The sequence below is a fragment of the Lepisma saccharinum genome, chromosome 20 (assembly GCF_977018435.1).
Source record: "Lepisma saccharinum chromosome 20, izLepSacc3.1, whole genome shotgun sequence".
Lineage (NCBI taxonomy): Eukaryota > Metazoa > Arthropoda > Insecta > Zygentoma > Lepismatidae > Lepisma > Lepisma saccharinum.
This window is the reverse complement of record NC_139248.1, coordinates 14110348-14116043: the sequence shown is the minus strand read 5'-3', so window position 1 is coordinate 14116043 and position 5696 is coordinate 14110348. Positions and strand designations below refer to the sequence as shown.

At 39.0% G+C, this 5696-nt stretch overlaps 1 long non-coding RNA gene across 1 annotated transcript; it reads right to left on the bottom strand.

The window, feature by feature from the left end:
• Window positions 1-2031: 2031 nt before the first annotated feature.
• Window positions 2032-5239, bottom strand: LOC146003344 (uncharacterized). Its single transcript, XR_014443823.1, has 2 exons — window positions 5194-5239; window positions 2032-2319 (listed from the first exon to the last, which is right to left on the bottom strand). It is a non-coding gene; the product is annotated as an uncharacterized LOC146003344 (long non-coding RNA).
• Window positions 5240-5696: the final 457 nt, after the last annotated feature.

Genomic DNA, 5696 nt, shown 5'->3' with positions numbered 1-5696 from the left:
GAGGCAGAAAGCAGAAAGTTTTATTTGACAGTAAAGTCGAAGTGTTTTGCATGGAACAATGGGGGGAAAGTATACAGTAGCACTGTTACAAAACGAACCAAGACAACTGATGTGCAGATGAGTGTCAGCAGTCACAACTGTCATCACGGTTGCACTGGTTCCTGCAGGAAACAATGGGCCTCCCAGAGCACGTATGCATCTCTCTACACGACGAGTCGTGCGTCGCACCAGGTTGTCCAGTGTATCTCGAGGAATACGCTCCCATAACTGTATAGTGGCCTCGGCGAGCTATCGGAGGATCTGTGGTGGGTTGGGGCGTTTGACGTTAGCTCTTTTCAGGAGTGTCCATGCACTTTTGATGCGGTTGAGGTCGGGTGAATAAGCTGGCCATGGCTGCGATGGATTCTGTGCTCCTGCAGGAACAGGGTGATGATATGGTCAGGGTGGGACTACACAGTTTTTTGTAAGTATCGTATGTGGTACACTTTGCGGCAGAAAAGGGATGTAGTAGAATACAAGACTTATTATCAAGGGCGTACTGAGGTTGTTAGGGTAAGGGGGGACAATTTCCCCCTGGGCCCACCCGAGTTTCTGAGCCTCGAAGCATTTACCTCAAGGCAGACTAAAGTTCGAGTCCTGATTCGAACGCCACTTTACGTCAAAGAAAGTTCCGAAAGATCAGTTTCCCTCTGACAACCACATGTCAAGTCCACGTGGAGCCCGCAGTATATCCTCCCTCAAAACTTTCCCGCCAATAGCGTCCATTTTAGGAACTGACAGTACTTGTCAAGTCCACGTGGAGTAAATAGAATATAATAGTCTATTTATTTTCTACTGAGCGAGGTTCTAAACACAGTTATGATAAAAAAAATTACATGTTACCACTTCAGTATCTTTAGAGATTTCATAACTTGAGATTGCCGTTATCTTTTCTAGCTTGTGCTATGTTTTATGTATACAATGTGGAGACCTTGGGAGTTTAACGTCGTCGCAGTTCGTGTTGAATGTCTAAACATTGCAGCTAAAAATGACAACAAAGCTTCTCAGAAAAACAGATGCTGGCTCAAACCAGAAACGCTCCGGTCGGCTTCCTCTCGAGATATGTCAAAAATACCAAACTGGCGTTCGAATCAGGACTTGAACCCAATGATATGCGTCTACGCGTAAACAATGATAGTCTACATTCTACACATAGACTATTTTATACACGTAGACGACGTAATCTACGTAAACAACATGGCGAAAGGTGATAACTTAGCAAAGGGCGCTGTGTAATTAAAAGAAAATTATACTGCGTATCAGTTGGCAATGTGTGAGGAAAACATTTCATACTCTTCCTTGCAAATTCAAAGAATTTCTCACCTAGGGAAAAAACCTAACGAAATATTCTAGTGTTTTATGGGGAAAATACCACTCTTGCCTCACGACTGCCATCTGTTGTTGTTTTTTGCATACTATTTATCTTCTTCCATAGTTGATGATAGAAGAGAAGAGAAATTTTGTTGTAAATAGGATTCTTGTCAGTTCATTAGGAACCGATATAATTGAAAATGTCACTTTCCTTTCTTGAAAGCCTTGAAAATTAATTTTAATGTACTTTGCCACACTTTTTACAGTGCACGTAGTCTATGTAAACTACAACCCAATGTAATCTACGCGTAGATTACGTGTAGACAACGCATGTAGACGTAAACGTATAGTGTACGGCAGTTGAACCATGCCAGAGCAAGTAAATCTTTCCACTGGATTCATAACTGTAATTTCATCGTGGACTAGAGCCCCACCTTCGATATATCCACTCATGAAAACGCACAAGAACTTCCAGAAGCAATTTTGTCTCCACTTTTATGATACTTATTCCGTTGCGAGGCCCGTGACAGAAATGGAAAACACCGAACACCACTCGTTAGGAGTATCAAGTGTCACATAAGGAACAGACTCAATGAATACTAACATAACTACTTTATTTCAATAAATATAGTTAATTAACGTTCCGTACAGAGCAACAATGAAGACATAACGATGAAATTCTTAATGGTGGAATCCATGGTGTCCACCTCCTGGTCCGCCATGGTGGTGGAAATCGTGGCCTCCGCTGTGACCCCCATGGAATCCGTGGTCATGTCCACCGAACCCATGCCCATGGTGGCCGCCTGCTCCGCTACCTCCATGGTGGTCGAATCCGTGGTGTCCTCCATGGCCACCATGTCCACCAGAACCACCGTGTCCAGAACCACCACCACCAGAACCAAAGTGGTGTCCTCCATGGTGCTGGGCGTTAAGAACACCGACCATTATGGCTACAGCCAACAGAGCAAACTAGAATAAAGGAAACGTTTGGGACATATAAGAAAGAATAAGAAACAATAAGAAATGTACACACCTCTGAAGATGTTTTACAACACCCTCTGCTAAATTTTGTTTGTCAATTTCAAATTTTGATAATTTTATAAATATTTGAGTAGTGGTTGTTGAATTGTTTTTTCGTAAAGTCTACTTTTTGCACACGTAGCCTAATCGGGACTGGACCTACAGTTTAAAGTGGGATCCGAACCACTATGTGCACCCCCATTACCACTTGATTATAAGACGACGACGTTACCACTACGCCATCGGGAAGGCCCTGCTGCAGAAGTTGATACATCGTGTTTACTACATATCTACGCGTAATCACCTGGTATATCCACAGTTCACTGGTAATGAAGATGCTAATCAATTACTAATGAAGACAATTTATATCGTAATAAATTAAACCTAACTTACCAGAGAGAAAGGTGATACAGCAGGCCAACCACCTCCTGTTTTGTTTCGAATTTTCAACTGTGAACACTTGTATTAAAAAATTGAAAATAAATTACATTGTTCCTATGGTGTTCCATTTATGTAATTACTTTCGTTCATAAAATCACAAAGGTAACGTATATAAGGGTAAAATTCACGTGGTGGTCCTATCAGCCACCCATTGCGATGTGTGCTCTGACATGACACTCATGCCAGTAACAGTGGTTGGTTGGTTGGTAATTATGGTAATTATTGTAATTATTATAATTGCTATATAACTACACCCATATAAATAAAAACATATTGAGGCAACAAATGATATTTTTTTAGGTTTTGTGAATGATAGAATATGTGTGTGACACTCCCGCAATAACTGGTTCTTGTTTTTCATTAATGATGAGGATTTGCGTAAATATTATACTGTTATTGTTATATAAGTTGCACTAATGTAAGAAACAACGGAAGCAGTGATTCAGTAACAAAATGGTTTCTTGTTTAAGTGATAAATATACCTCTAAGCCCAAAATGGTTTCTTGAATAAGTTCTAAAATATTGTGTATACTTCTGAACCCAAAACGGTTTCTTGAATAAGTGCTAAAATATTGTGTATACCTCTAAGCCCAAAATGGTTTCTTGAATAAGTTCTAAAATATTGTGTATACTTCTGAACCCAAAACGGTTTCTTGAATAAGTTCTAAAATATTGTGTATACCTCTGAGCCCAAAACGGTTTCTTGAATAAGTGCTAAAATATTGTGTATACCTCTGAGCCCAAAACGGTTTCTTGAATAAGTGCTAAAATATTGTGTATACCTCTGAGCCCAAAACGGTTTCTTGAATAAGTGCTAAAATATTGTGTATACCTCTGAGCCCAAAACGGTTTCTTGAATAAGTGCTAAAATATTGTGTATACCTCTGAGCCCAAAACGGTTTCTTGAATAAGTGCTAAAATATTGTGTATACCTCTGAGCCCCCTTCAGGTAAGTACGGTAAGCTAGGATTAACATTAAATACCAGGTACGTACGTATCAAGAATCTCCCCCCTCCCTCCTTCAAAAGACTTACCAAGTTCAAATTAAGTAAGCAAACTACTTGCTTACCGTAATTTTCGCAGAACTTACATTAAGGTAAGGATTTGATTGTGATTATAATTCTTACAATAAAATTTGTTCATTGTAGTGGATTCCATTCTGATGTAGAACTTAACCCCAAAATTTAAAACAGTCTTATCTTAATTAAAGTTTGTTTTAAGTTCAATTTATGCTCATATAGGCTAATCAGGACTGGACATATAAGTTTAAGGCGGAATCTAGATACTGTGCAATACGTCTCCACCTGATATCGAACTCGTGACACCTTGAATATTTGGCGACAACGTTTACAAAAAAAATGTTACTTGTACTGAAATCCTTTCTGATCTACAAAGAACACAAACTTTTAAAATAGTCTCATTTTAATCACAGTTTGTTATTAAGTCTTCTTTATGCCCAGATAGGATAATCTGTACTGAATCTACAGTTTAAAATAGGATCCAACAACTGTGATATGTGCTTTCACAGGGTATCGAACTCGAGACACCTTGATTATAAGGCTTCAGAATTTTTAATCAAATTTGTTCGTGGTAATGAATTCCTTTCTGATCTAAATAGAATCCCATCCTTTCAAAAAGTATAATCTTAATCAAAGTTGATTTTACTGAATTCTTATCTGAGCTAGGAAAAAAACCAACCTTTGAAAGAGTCTCATCTTAATCAAAGTTTCTTTACTGGATTCCTTTCTGATCTAGAAACACCCTCAACCTTTGAAAGAGTCTCATCTTAATCAAATTGTGTTTTACTGGATTCCTTTCTGATCTACAAATACCCTCAACCTTTGAAAGAGTCTCATCTTAATCAAAGTGTGTTTTACTGGATTCCATTCTGATCTAGAAACGCCCTCAATCTTTGAAAGAGTCTCATCTTAATCAAAGTTTGTTTTACTGAATTCCTTTCTGATCTAGAAGGACCCTCAACCTTTGAAAGAGTCTCATCTTAATCAAAGTTTGTTTTACTGGATCCCTTTCTGATCTAGAAAGACCCGTAACCTTTGAAAGAGTCTCATCTTAATCAAAGTTTGTTTTACTGGATTCCTTTCTGATCTAGAAAAACCTCAACCTTTGAGTCTCATCTTAATCAAAGTTTGTTTTACTGGATTCCTTTCTGATCTAGAAAGACCCCCAACCTTTAAAAGAGCCTCAGCTTAATCAAAATTTGTTGCAAGTCTAGTTCGTGCTCAGCTAGGCTAATGGAGACTGGACCTACAGTTTAAGACGATGAGAACAAAAGACGACAGCTGAAGGCTGCAGAAAATAGATCAAGTTACAGTATTCCTTCAGCTTTCAGAAGCTGAAGCTGAGACTACATTGCATACTTACAAAAGCTTTCATGGTGAGCTGCTGGTTTCCTGAGAAGGCAAATGTACCAGTGAAGAACTTGTGGTAAGTACATAGACACCAGTAACTTGTCGCGCCTTTTATACCCGAAAGACGTTTCGCTTGGAAGCCAGAAGCGGGTGTCAATGAGGCACGTAGGAGACGTTGAGGCTTGTAGTTTTTTCGGTGCAAAAGAAACCACGTAGTCATCTTTGGCTGCAGCATGAAATGGATTTCAGCAGACGAGAAATCGAAGAGTTGCGGTCAATTGGTGGCGAAAAAACGTCTCGGTTGGTTACGTTATGTAATAGCAGTTGGCCCACAGGACCCTTTTTGCTAGTTTTTCGGCTGCTTTCTTTCAAATATATACATCGGTTATTATGTAATGGTCTATGCATGGAGATTTGAATAGCGACTGTGTAATTTTCATGAAATTTTTATTTGACGCTTTCACCTCGATGAAAATCAAAAGTTTACAAGATATGTTGGACAGCATTGGTTCTGAT